This window comes from Dermochelys coriacea, chromosome 11 (assembly GCF_009764565.3).
Source record: "Dermochelys coriacea isolate rDerCor1 chromosome 11, rDerCor1.pri.v4, whole genome shotgun sequence".
In the NCBI taxonomy this organism is placed as follows: Eukaryota; Metazoa; Chordata; order Testudines; family Dermochelyidae; genus Dermochelys; species Dermochelys coriacea.
The window spans coordinates 37,649,182-37,663,549 of NC_050078.2; the positions used below are offsets into that span (position 1 = coordinate 37,649,182).

The 14,368-nt window shown below is 43.3% G+C and overlaps 1 protein-coding gene across 6 annotated transcripts in view; it reads right to left on the reverse strand.

The window, feature by feature from the left end:
* Positions 1–8,702, reverse strand: part of LOC119863439 (sodium channel protein type 2 subunit alpha-like) — a 234,482-nt gene extending 225,780 nt beyond the window's left edge. For 2 of the 6 annotated variants that reach the window (XM_038421924.2, XM_043505224.1), the window contains exon 1: positions 7,565–8,696. The gene's annotated coding sequence lies outside the window, so the exon portion shown is untranslated. Of the gene's footprint in view, positions 1–7,564 lie in introns of all 6 variants that reach the window. The other 4 variants (XM_043505227.1, XM_038421930.2, XM_038421927.2 and 1 more) reach the window with 4 other exon arrangements.
* Between the last annotated feature and the right edge of the window lie 5,666 nt (positions 8,703–14,368).

Consider the following 14,368-nt stretch of genomic DNA (forward strand, 5'->3'; position numbering starts at 1 on the left):
TATCTCTACCTTTAAAGGTTGTGGTCCTGCCCCAGCTCCCCCTGGCAGTGCTGCCTTTGTACAGAATGGAGCTGAGACAACAGTGCCATCAGGAGCCTTTCAAGTACCGATGCCTTGGCACAGAGAGAATGGGCACAGCGCAAGTCTCCTCAACATAGGACCCATCTGCATATAACCCTCCTCCTCCCCACTGCCTTCAACATTACCACTGCCTCCCTACATCACAGAACCTCTTTCCTCTCCACCTCCATCTTCCCAGTTACCCCCCTCTTTAGACCCTGCACAGCCCCACTCACTACCTCTTGCCCCCTGCTATCCAGTTGGCCTCCAGGGTTGCATAGATAATATTCACTTTTTAAAATATTGGTTATCTAATTATTAGTTTTCTTTCAACTATGACCATCATATTGCACGGTTTCGTATCATGGAAGTTTACTTGGTATATATTTGCCTTTTTTTTTTAATTACAACATAAAAAATAAGTTACCCCATATCCCAGATCACTAAACCAATAAATCAATGGCAAATTAAGAGGCAGATTCACCAGTACCTTCTATGCTGCTCTAGAGATGCAAAGCAGCTGTTAGCCACTTACTGCTCAGGAGGTTCCGGCTACTTTTCCCTGCTGCTGAATGTACTCATGAATCTGGCCCCAAAAGTTAATTAACCCCGCCCCTGCTCCCCAAAAAAACCCCTTAGGTTGATACTATATAACTTCAAATCATTAGACATACCATACAATCTGATCTTGATAAATTGAAGAATTTGTCTGATGCCAATAATATGAAATTCAGTAATGACAAGTGCAAAGTACTACGCTTAGGAAGAAAAAATCAAATGCACAAATACAAAATGGGGAATAAACTAGCTAGGCAGCTGTATTGCAGAAAAAGATCTGGAAGGCATAGTGGATCACAAACTGAATGAGAGTCAACAATACAATGCTGAGGCAAAAAAGGCAAATATTCTGGGAAGTATTACCAAGACAATCATATTTAAGACATAGGAAGTAACTGTTCTACCCTACCTGCCACTGGTGGGGTCTCAGCTGGAATATAGTTCCAGTTTTGGGCAACATACTTTGAGAAAGATGTGGACTAATTAAAGAGTTCAGAAGAGAGCATCAAAAAGGGTAAGAGATTTAGAAAAGATGACTTATCAGGAAAGCTTGAAAAAAATTGGGCACGTTTAATATAGAGAAGGAGGGACATAAAAATCTTCAAATATATTGTTATAAAAAGGATGGGGCTCAATTGCTCTCCATGTCCACCAAGAGTAGGACAAGAAGCAATCAGCTTAGTTTGTAGCAAGGGAGATTTACGTTAGATATCAGAAAACTTTCTAACTATAAGCATAGTTAAGCATTGAAACAGGTTGCCTAGAGAGGTTATGGAATCTCCATCTTTGGAGGTTTGTAAGAACAGGTTACATAAACACTTTTTAGGGATCATCTACATATACTTAATCTTGACTCAGCACAGGGGTGGAGTAGATTACCTCCTCAGCTCCCTTCTTGACCTATGTTTCTTTGATTGTATGGTAGCCTTCTTTGAGTTACTAGTTTAGCGCTTATATGATTTTTGTAATAATTAATAAAATCCAAGGAAATTCCAGATAAAATCTATGTTAAACTGGAGTTGAGTTTAGATCAATAGCATGAGGTAAAACTCAGAGGATGTTATAAATATCCCCGAAGAAGCATTATAAAACACTGGAAAACTTGCAAGTAATCCAGAACTGATAAGATAAGGAAATGCACAGTTAAGGCACCCCAAACAACATTAACTTTGTCCTGTACCAATGTAATGCATTTACTTTACAACCATGATTTATATAGTGTTTGTGGTTCCAAATTAGTTTAAACTGATTTTTAAATTACAGGTTTTTTAAAATATTTTCCAGGTGTCACTACAGTGAAGAGAAATGGGTACAACTTACATTAGGTACAGTAAATTGGATGTTTGCCAGGACAGAGCCAACTAGTGGATAAAAGAATGGAGGGCTCAATCAAGCCTTTGCTATGAATCCAGAGTAATGGGCAATCTGTTTTTGCACTGTACCAGGAATAACCCAGGCAGGAAGACTGACTCAGTTACATCTACCTCCTCGCTCTTCTGCTGCTCTTGGGAGGGAGAAAACAGCACCAGATCTACAGCCCACACAGTGTATGCTGGCCAGCATATTGAACGGTAAAGTCAATCACCAACCCATTCTGCCTTCTTCTTCCCATCTATGCAAGGATGAGGATAGAATAGCTCTGTAGAGTCTACTTCCCCTCCCCCCATATCCTATGCTGTTCTTGTGCTTGCCAGGCTAATATTTGTCCCAGAGTTTAGAAACTGTATGCCAGCACAGTCCAAGGTTCATATCACATCACTGACATACACAGAACAATCTCTTTAAAAAATAAATCCAGCTGTGAACTGAGTTCTCTCTGTCTCTGCTGGCTTTTACACTTGGACACTCTTGTTCGTAGGAAAATCACCACAAACTAATCAATTAATAAAGACTTACATGAAGAGTAACAACATCCAGTATGTGTCCAAGTGAGACTCCCTATATTTACCAAAAGGGGGACTGTGTTGTTTTATTTGGGCTGGTGTCCTCTCTCCAGAGCAAGAGTAGAAAATGTGATGGGGAGGTTTTAAACGTTAAACTTTGCTAGAGATCTAGCCAGAAGTATTACCAAAGTAACTGCATCAAAATTAGGTGAGTTGACTTGGAGTTCCATTCCAACTTCTGTTTCTCCCCAATACACAGCAGTGATCACAGCTACATACAAATGAATATACTTCTTCTTTTAAAGTTTTATCTTGATCTGTATTATTTTTGTTTCCTTTTTCTCTACTGCACTTCTGTAGAGGGTTTCTTCCAAGATTAAGGAAATTGCTCAAACTGAGTCATCAAATGGCCTGTGAAAATGCACAAAACACGAAGTTCCAAAATTTGGGAAAACATGTTTGATTATTTTATCTATTATCAGTAAGTTAATGGTGGTGGAGTTGTTCCAGGAAGATACAACTCTATCAACAGAAGAGAAAGTTTCTACATACTACTATGCCAAACTGCCTCAATTATGAGCCACAGGAAAGAAAAAAAGAGGACTTCAACCTCTACACCCAAATTTTAATCTCTCTATTAACAGCCATTACAATTGTGGTTATTTGTGATATGTGAATCCTTGTCCTGCACAATTGGACCAAGTCTACCAACCTGTTTCAGAAGGTAACAAGGAGTCCTCTTTCACCTAAACTGTGTTTACTCTCACTTAACACAGCTTTAAAAAAATTAATTGAAATTATATAGGTCCTGACTCTGCAAACACTTATGCATGTGCTGAATTTTACATACATAAAGTAGGCCTGATGGCATAAAAGATACTCACATAAAGTCCCAAGGGACTACTCACATGTGTAAAGATAAATACCTGTGTAAGTATTTGCAGGATTGGGGCCATGGGTGGTAAGCTTCCTTGGAAGTGGAGTAAGGGGCAATCTTCTGTGTCTTACAGTATCAAACTTATTATCAGTGCTTGAATAATGGAAGAACAAATTCACAAAAATGAACAAAATAGTATGCAAATACAGGGAGCAGCTTTTACTAAACATTACCAAGGCGGCTTTCCTCTATAGCCCATAGAGCTTGCTTACAGGTATTTTATTTAGAGTTAATGCAAGAACCCTACAGACCTCCATCTTATACGATAATTAGCTTTAGTTGTTATCATAAGACTTTGAGGCCTATGAACCTTAGCATAAGTGTGTTACACAACATTGACCCCGAGTTACTAGGGAGTTGGGAATATTTTGTCTAGGGGATTTTTGTAAAAAACAATACCAGGTAACTGCAGGAATATGAACTGGTACCAGCTTGCAGATATTTTAGCATAGGAAAAGCCACAGATGCATAACTGCAAACTTGCTTTGGCAACAATGTGATATATATGATAATGAGTTGAGATCATTAATATACCAACCTACATGATAAGGACACCGCAACATTATTAGGGTGAGGAAGTTAGTTATGGACAAAGGAGTCCGGGTGTTTATATGAATATTCATGGTAGTCGTGAGGCCCTGTAACAGGCCAAACCACCACATAAGCTTTGATATCTTAACTGTCGGATTTGTTTAACATACCAGAGGCAGGGTAGAACCCTCATGGAACACTGCCTGTCTCCAATTACTAGGTCTCCATGAGAAAGCTGAGAGTATGGTGCAGGTCACCATTACTACCTTAATACTGCACTATACCTATGCCTTCATTTGAGTTGAAACGTGTGTGTTTTTATCAATTAAGCTAATAAAAGTTTTACTAAAGCTTTGCTTTGCCCTCAGTGTGAGCATCGTCATTGCTGTGCACATTAAGGTACCAAACCAGATACTGAACTTAATTCTGTTGTACAGTAACTCCTCACTTAATGTTGTAGTTATGTTCCTGAAAAATGCAACCTTAAGTGAAACGATGTTAAACGAATCCAATTTTCCCATAAGATTTAATGTAAATGCGGGGGTTAGGTTCCAAGGAAATTTTTTGGGGGCCGACAAACGGCATTATATACTGTAAAGTACTATGGTTGGGAAGTGCCACGGCTTACCCTCACAGGCACAGCCCGCTGCAGGCAAGAACACTCGGAAGCACCTTTGTAGCAGCAGTGGCAGCTTACCTGGAGAAGAACAGGCGCCGACTTTGCTGGAGGATGTTCCAGGCCTGCCTCTTCCCGTCCCCACTCCACTCCAGGCCCACCTCTTCCCACCCCCACTCCACCTCCTCTGTGGGGCATGCTGCATCTCTGCTCCTCCCCCTCCTTCCCAGAAAGTCCTAAGCGCTGCCAAACAGCTGTTTGGCGGCGCTTAGGACTTTCTGGGAAGGAGGGGGAGGAGCAGAGATGCTGCGCTTTCCTGTTCTTCCCCCTCCCTCCCAGTGCTTCCCTGCTGCCAAACAGCTGATTGGCAGCACTTAGGACTTTCTGGGAGGGAGGGGAAGGAGTGGAGAAGCAGCGCTTCCCTGCTCCTCCTCCTCCATCCCAGAAAGTCCTACGCACTGCCGAACAGCTGTTCGGTGGTGGGGGAAGCGCTAGGAGAGAGGAGGAGGTGGCGGAGAAGAGGAACTTGTCCCTTACAAGGGAGCATTGCATGTTATAAGGGAGCACTGCACAACTTTAAACGAACATGTTCCCTAATTAAGCAGCGACGTAACTTTGAAACAACGTTAAGCTGGAGGATGTTAAGTGAGGAGTTACTGTACCTGATTCTTGGAACCTTTTAAACCCTCAGAAATTTTAATCTGTGACTAACTGGAAAACATTACAATGCAATATAATCAGTAATCGATAACCACTCAACAAATCAGTCAACACTTCGCCCTTTACAAAGGGCACTGACAACTTAAATATATTTTAAAACAAAACAAATGTCCTTGCCACTGTTCCTAACATTTCAGATTATCAAAACTGAAAGTTTTAAAAATCCAGTGTACTGTTTATTTACTTTTTGCATTTCCCTCAGCTTGTACAAATGAAAATCAGTGCCGTCCATTTCACTATCTGGTACTCCGCCCTGAAAGATTTCAGCTGCAAACACTGAAGAGAAGTATTTGATCTTTTAAAAGCCTTTTGTTGTTGTATTTTTAAGACATTCATTGACACATTTCTATTGGTCTTAGCTTTAGAAAAAGCTTTTTTTTTTTTTTACAAAATCTACATTTTGGCACAAGATTTAGCTGACAGTGTCCCTTTAAGGGGAAAATTAATAGAAACTTTAGGGGGAAAAAGCTACAGGAAAAAAGACGACGAATGTATGTGTGAGTTTGTCCTCCTGGAGACTTATGTACAGGTGCATTCCAGAGGCTGGGGATGAGTAAAGATGGCTTTAAATCATCTTTGCACCAGCAGAGTGGGTGAGGCCAATATGATGTGCAGCAAAACTTGAAGCAGCCTGTGCATACCTCAGGCTTCCCAGAATATCTATACTGATATATGCTACAGAATTCTCTTTCTCATCCCGACGCACCTTTTCAGCCAAGGGCTCTGAGGGGGCCTCTTGAAGCACTTCTATTGCCCAACTGCACCAGCACAGTGACATCTAGGATTTGAAGCAGGGTGCAAAATCCCTTCGCCAGAATTTAAACAAAAGAAGCCAAAGATGAATACTTTGGGAAAATTATCCAACTCTTGTTTTTGACAGAAAAGGACAAGAAAAATATTTTATTGGACTTTAATGACCAGAAAAGAATGTGTTTCAGGTTTATCTCCAACCAACTTCTTTAGCTGACAGAACATAACCCAACTTTTATTCTATTGACCTGGGATTGGAAAAGTCAGCTTCACCTTTCTTACTTGTGAAGAGTGACTGAGGAACTAGGAAAGAAAAAAACACCAGGATAGTACAGTGATGGGCACCTTATATGGTAAATGCATATTATCATAGTAATTCATTTTATAAAGTACTAAGCACTTTATCATTACCTCATGGGCGTATTATCTATAATATTTTTACTCTAACAAGAAAGCTTTGGGTAAAATAATCCTTATAGTCATACTTAGTTTCCCTACTTGGTTTTCTCCTTCCCACTCCAATTAAAAATCATATTTTATAATCTCAAGTGAGATATTTTAATGGGAAGAAATGTCATGCAGATAGTCCTTAAACTAAAGGGAAAAAACTAGTTTTGAAACTGTATGTATGAAAGAATATGCAATGAAGCATGTTCTGTTGATGAAAGGCTTTCCAATGGATGGCTTCTCATAAATCAATTGCGCTTTCATGCTATGTCTGTTCACAATGGCTCGTCTATCTCACAGGGATATTATGATTGTTTGCACAAACTAAACATGTTTGTTTCTTATTTGTGCAGAAATCATCAAACAAACAAACCTAGGTACGTAAGTCAAACCTGTTGAATTCCACAGGATAGGGCAGAAAATAAACTTTTGAGACTGAGGTAGAAAGTGAACCTGGCACAATAAGGGTAATTCACAGGAGAGCTACTCCTGCAACTCCTTAGCAAAGAAGGCCACTGGAGACCATATCCTCTCCTTTTCCCCATCATTTGCTCAGATGTTTCTCTGTCATTTCTCTCCACATGCCTTGGATCTTCCAATAAACATGGACACTACAGGGTAGCAATCAAGAGGAACCTGAAGGGGAGAGGGGAGAATTCTCCACCTACATCTCATCCCAGTTCCCTCTCCAGGGTTGCAAACTATCATTTGACAACAACTCCTCCGGAACACTTTTGAGGAGTAGCCTCGGGGCGTTTCGGGCGAGGGAAATAACCGCAGGGGGCCTTTGAGGCGCCGGGGCTGGGAGAAACTGATGTGATATGAGGCAGGGGGAAAACATCTTCGAACCTTTCCGCGTGCAGAGAAGAGCCAGACACCACGGTGATGGGCGCGACTAGAGACACGAAAACGAAGGAATACTAAAAAGAAGAGAGTGCGCGTTTGTTGCTAGCCTCAGCCACCCCTGGCGTGCGAAGCCAAGCGAGGAAGAAGCTGGAGCTCTCTCTCGGCAAACGCGAGGGGCGGCTGAGCCCCGACACAGCAAGAGGGGAAAGCACTTACTTGCGGCCATGCCCAGGAATTGGTTTCAGACTGAAGCGCAGCCGCCGCCGCCACCTTCTCCCGGCGGCTGGTTTCTCTTCCCCCTTTTCTCTGAGCCCCCTCTGCCTCCCTCCCGCGCTGCTGCGAGCAGGGGCTGCCAGCCCTCGCCACAGGCGACAGAGCGAGCTCCAGTGAATGAAAAGAACCGCGCCCGTCTCAGCAGCAGCGGCTGCGCCCCCTGGCGCCCCACGTGCGCCGCGGCCTCGCCCGAGCGCCAGGCTGGGCTAGTGCCCAGGGGCGAGGCGCGGCGTCACCGACTGCGCTGGGGGCGGAGGCAGGCGCAGGAACCGGGCCGCCGCCGCAGCGCTAGGGGTGCAGCGGGGAGCGGTTTGTGGCGCGACACCGGCACCCCTCGCTGCAGGCACGTGGGTCCGATTGCAGGAGCTGGGCCACTTGCACTGCCCGGGGCTCCTCTCCGGGAATAGGAGGCTGCGGAGGTCAAGAGGGGGAGTCGGCGAGGCTGGGGCTCAGCAGGGCAGGCCGAGGAGGGGGCGGAGAGTTTGCGAAGAAGGGGTGGCGGCAGGTTGGCGAGAGCACTTTCCCTGGGAGGCAGGAGTCCAGCGGTACAACCCGAGCCCGCAGGCGGGGTGCCCCCGGGAGGGGAGGTGGATGGCTACAAGGAGCGCTCATGGGCGACAAGGCGCATGGCGGCGGGCTGCGCGACGCCTGTGAGCAGCGCTGGGGCAGTACCAGGGGGAATCCACAGGCTGTACTTGAAGCGCGTGCTGCGGGGGACTGGCTGGGGAGTCCCCCTCCTGGCTGCGTAATTGCCCCACTTGCTTTGCTGAGCCTGCCCGCGAAAGGCTCCGCCCTCGTAGAGCTGGCACTCGGGAGTGAGCGGGGGGGCACGTTGGAAAGGGGAGATGCCTGTGGCGTGGAAAGGCCAGAACGGGTCTGGGGAGCTGGCGAAAGGCGCCTCTGCCTGGAGCTGAGGGCGAGGACGGTGCAGGCTGCACCGGTCGGGGGAGAAATGTGGGTGCCACGCCAGGGAATTCAGGGGGCCAAAGAGGGTGATGGCAGAAAAAGCCGCTAGTGCCCCACCCCTCCCACCGCAGGGGGAGGGGGATGTCTGGCTCTGGAGAGGGTGCACTTGCCGCAGGAGGAGCTGCGATTCGGGAGCCGCCCTTTGCTGGGCGTTGGCTGCTCATGCAGCAAAGGGAGGCCGGGCGGGTTCCGCTCTTGAGCCGCCCAACCGCCTTGGCGGTGATGGTGGCGGCTGCTGCTCCGTTTGCCGCTGATCTCTGTGGGGAGGAGGGAGTTGCTAGGACTTGCGGGGGCGGGGAGAGGTAGGACTAGAAATGGACAAGCAAAGACGGTGGAGTGCCGGCTTTGTCTCCCTAGAATGCCGGGGAGGGAGGGGATGGTGTAAGGGAAACCTAGTGGCAGGGAAGGAGGGGTCAAAGACACTGGAGGGTCAAGCCGGGGGTGGAGACAGTGTTCAAGGGGCTGGTGTGCAGCCAGGGAGAAATCGGATCCGTCTAAAACCTAGAGAAAAATCTAATCGGAGGACAAAACGGGATTTAAAAAGAGAGCAGATGTACTCAACGTTACAAGTATCGAGCTGGTTTCGTGGTTTATAGGGTACCTCACTTAACGTTGTCGGTATGTTCCTGAAAAAGGTGACTTTAAGCAAAATGATGTGAAGCGAATCCAATTTCCCCATAAGAATTAATGTAAATGGGGGGAGGGGGTTAGGATGCTGGGATTTTTTTTTTTTTTTTGCGCCAGACAAAAGGCATCATATACATTTTAAACAAGCCATTTAATACAGGTCAGCTGTCCTACGTGGCCTCCCCCAGCACCTCTTGCGGATCAGCACCTTCCCCCTGCTGCCCCTGCCTGTGGCAATTAGCTGGTTGGCGGGGTTCAGGAGGGAGGGGGGAGGCTGCACACCGGTCCTCGCTCCTCCCCTCAGCCTCCTGAATGCCACAAACCTTGCGATTGTTGCGGGCAGGAGGGGAGGGAGGGAGGCTGCAGGCGTCCTCGCTTCTTCCCCCAGCCTCCTCAACGCTGCAAGACAGCTGATTACCATGGGTGGGGGGAGCAGGGGGAAGACTCTGATCTGCAGGGGGGTGGGAGGCTGCCAGCCATGGACAAAGCAGGCGGTCGAACAACATTATAGGGGAGCATTACACAACTTTAAACGAGCATGTTCTGTAACGGAGCAGGGATGTAAGATCGAAACAACATTAAGCGAGAGGGGAGTTACTGTCCAACTAAAGGTTTCAGAGTAGCAGCCCTGTTAGTCTGTATTCGCAAAAAGAAAAGGAGTACTTGTGGCACCTTAGAGACTAACAAATTTATTAGAGCATAAGCTTTCGTGAGCATCCGATGAAGTGAGCTGTAGCTCACGAAAGCTTATGCTCTAATAAATTTGTTAGTCTCTAAGGTGCCACAAGTACTCCTTTTCTTTTTGTCCAACTAAAGAGTCTGTTATTGCTAGAGAAAATGATGTAACTGTCCACAGCAAGAGAATTGCAAAATGTGATTTAATAAAACCAACTGATTCTTCTCTCCATCCCAACTCTGTACCTCTTCCCCCCCACACACATCTGTTATAAGCCCCACTTACATGTGTTAACATTTTCATTTTTTAATACCCATATTCTTGTTTTCACATCCAGTTTTTAAAAGTATAAAAATATGTATTCTCTTTATTTTTCTAGATCGATCTCTTCAATTGAGCTATTTTTGAGTTAGAAGGTGAAATATTTTTTATATAGTCCTTACCCCAGCAAGGGGTAAAAAGTGCTATTCTTGGGCGCAACTTCCTTTTGATACTCTTCATGCCCATCAAACTCCAAAATGGTTTAACTTTCCAAGCTGAAACCTCAAGTAGCTAGTAATTCAGGCCCTAATCCAGCAGAGTATTTAGGAATGTGCCTAACTGCGAGCATGTGAGTGGTCCCCTGAGTTAAAATTACTCATCAGCCTAAATGCTTTACAAAATAAAGGCATCATTGTTAACTCGTCTCCAGCTCAATTTACTAGCATTATTTAAAAATGTAAGCATTGTAAAATTCAGTTTTTTGCATGTGCAGAACAAAATTTCAACTAAATTTACAATTACAGGACTACAGTGTAGCATAAGCACATTAAGTCCTATAGACATTGTCTGCTGCAGTTTCACATTAATGTAGCATATACTTTCTGCTGTGCAACTGGGAAACTTCCAAGTATTATAAATCAGGAACAAAATTGTAATTTTTTTTCTGAAGAAGCAGATAAATTAAAAGAAAATTTGTTAAGCCACTTTCATCTGAAAAGATTTTACATACTATTATTACAGATAACACCTAAAGTTACTACGCTAGCAAGGTAATAGGAAAAAATTATTTCTTCTTTTAGTTTTGCTTTGTACATTTGGCTGTACTTCATGTATAATCATTTTCATGCTTCACTGTTATGCAATCAGTAAGTTGTTTGTTTAGTGGAAGAGACTATAAACAAGATGAAAATGTGTAAGGATAAATATTGGTTGAATATCAGGAAAATGTTCCCAACAGGGAGGCTTCTTAGACTTTGGAACCGTCTATTTAGAGTATTGGCTAAAGCCACATCATGAGAGTAATTTAGATCTTATCAAGAATATACTGTAGAAAACAATCCTGCATTGGTGGAGGGATTGATTAAGTTACTTAATAGGTCTTTTCCATCTCTACTTTCTATTGACTATATAGAGCCAGATTAAGGCAATTGGGGTCCTGAGGTACATCATAAAATATGGGGGCCACACCCCTCAACAGAGAAGCAGTGGAATGGGGACCAATTCTCCCTCCAGGGTGGCTCTAGAGGGACTCTGTAGTGCTACCTCAGCAGATGGCTTGAAGCAGCTTGGATTAATGGAGTAGGCCCATTGCACTCTTTTCTTCCTACCTTACACACGGAGTCCTCTGCCAGGGAAGGGTTTGTGTCACCCTCAGCATCCCTGAGCAATGGGTCTTGGAGTAAACATCTTAGAGCTAAATTGGGCACCTCAGAGCTTTTGTTTCAGGCTTTCTGCAGACTCAGGCAGACATCACTGCTTTGGTTACTCAGGTGTTTAGGCTTTAGCCTCCTACCTTACACACGGAGTCCTCTGCCAGGGAAGGGTTTGTGTCACCCCCAGCATCCCTGAGCACTGGGTCTTGGAGTAAACATCTCATAGAGCTAAATTGGGCACCTCAGAGCTTTTGTTTCAGGCTTTCTGCAGACTCAGGCAGACATCACTGCTTTGGTTACTCAGGTGTTTAGGCTTTTCTTTGCAAAGGTGATGACTAGAAACTTACTTTTTTTAAAAAATAGAAGCTGATATTTTAATGTAATCACATGACTACAGCAGTTGGGTGCCTGGGCACAGGCCTATAGTGCCTCTGTCTTAATCCAGCCCTGAGGCTATATGCTCCTCATTGTATACATTGATAGAGACCTTTACTACATTTACTTACATGTTCTACCCTTCTGTTCTCTGAAATATCCTGATGAGAAGGTTTTAGGTCAATGTCCGCAAGAAAACCCATAGGAAAGTGGCTCACACTGAGTTCTGGTGACTGAACCCCCACACAGTTTGCAGTTGCTTATGTGGAAATAATGCATGTTTGGGATGTGCTGCTCCTATAATTCTGAGAAAATTTTTTCCACTCCTGCATATATGTACCTTGAAATCACTTGAGGGCTTGTCCTGGCACTATAAAGGAGATTATTGTACAATATAGTAACATGTCTGACCATGACTATTTCACTTTGTTATTAACTCCACCAACTCTTAGAAATATTATTGTAAAAAATCCAATATGAGCAGTGAGTGAGTCCAGGAAAACCACCCATGCTGCCTTATCTTCCAGTACCCTTTTGGCAGTTACTAGGTGATGTATAGGAGTACTTGTGGCACCTTAGAGACTAACAAATTTATTAGAGCATAAGCTTTCGTGAGCTACAGCTCACTTCATCGGATGCATTTGGTGGCCTTAGAGACTAACAAATTTATTAGAGCATAAGCTTTCGTGAGCTACAGCTCACTTCATCGGATGCATTTGGTGGCTTCCTTTTCTTTTTGCGAATGCAGACTAACACGGCTGCTACTCTGAAACCTGATAGGTGATATATGTCAGTAATGTGTAAGTTGAACAAGAACAGATAAACATCTACTGAATACATACCAATATTTTGTTTACATATATATTTTATACAGGTTTACTGCCAAAGCATCTGGAGTGATGTACCACAGATTAAAAAATGTAAATAAAAATATTAACATCCCAAAATGCAAACACACAAAAAGCGAGGGGTTATTTTTAAAAATGTGGTGGGTGGGAAGGGATTGTAAAATAATATAGTAAAAATAGAGGCAGCACCGGTCATTCTTTTGGAGGGGAGGGAGGGGACGGAAATATTGAAAATACTTCCTTATAACTGGGAGGTACTATCTAAAGCAGATTTCTAAGTGGTGTATACAGCCTTCCACACCTAAAGAATGATTTAAATAATAGGACCTAACAGCTTAAAGTGTACCTTCACTTTCTTCAGATGTAGTCTCCTTCTTTTTGCTTAATAGTGTATATTGTTATTATAGTTTTCATTATTAATATCATGTCTTGACACACTATGTTTTACCAGTTGTTTGATTAGAGCTCTCGGACCACATGCAAATTGTACAAAATATGGTGTACTTCAGCTTTCTTCATTTAACATAAGGAATTTGCACTCTGCAGAAACTGGCTTCTTGATCACAGCAATCTTCTCATGGATTTAAAAAACCTGCATTGTATGCTGTGACCAGTAGTCCCTTCAGAGTACACTTCTGTAGGTGTAGAATTCTCTTTAGGTATAGAATTCTGAATTTCTTTAACTGTAGAATTCTGTTGCCATAATTTGGCTACCCTGGAATACATAAACAAGAGTGCTATTGAAAAGCTTCTCTTAGCCCTAAAAGGCCAGATTGCAATATTTCACATAAGGAGAAAGTCTTACAATTCCTGCCTTTATAAAAAATGGCCATTACCTCTCATCATTTGTAATCATGAAGATGATACAGCAGCCTTTTTTGCAAGTAGAAGCGAGACTGCCCCATCTCTTTTCCTTCTACACCTTATCTCTGGCTAATCTCATCTGCAAATACAAATTTAACTGCTGTCTCTGTGAGGATGATTCACAGATCTACCTCCCTGCTCCAGACCTGTCTCCTTTCTAAACTAAACTGGAGGACTGCAGTTTTCAGTCTGCATTTAAGGTTGAATTTTCAACCTGGAAAAAAAAAATCACACAAATTGGGAGTACTCCTAAAAATTAAATCTATATGTTTATCAGAAGAGACCAAAAGCATATTTTTTTAAAATATCAGGACTTACAAACCAATCTCATGATTTTTTTCAGTTCAGAAATCTTTGAAATCAAAAACTTTGAATCTTTGACAGTATTGATAACATAAATGCTTGCTTATCAAATGCTTTTGTGTTCAGCTCCATAATATCTCAGAACCCAATGCAACGATTGTGAATTATGTTTGTTTTGGGGCATAATACAATAACATACTTCAGTTGCTAGAAAGTATACTTTTACTTCTAAATAAGTCTCTAGACTTAGCAGCATTCAGAAGATCAGGAAACTATCTACATCTTGGTTAAACAACATCTACCTAGATCTAGTGTTTGGCACGTGGTAGCACAGTTGCTGGTTAATTTTACTGGAGGATCCTCTGAGATTTTCAAAGCAATGCACTCTCTTTTCTAATTGGATAAACATGGTTTAAAATTGTTTTGGGAAAAGAATTGTGGTAATGGGTCAAAC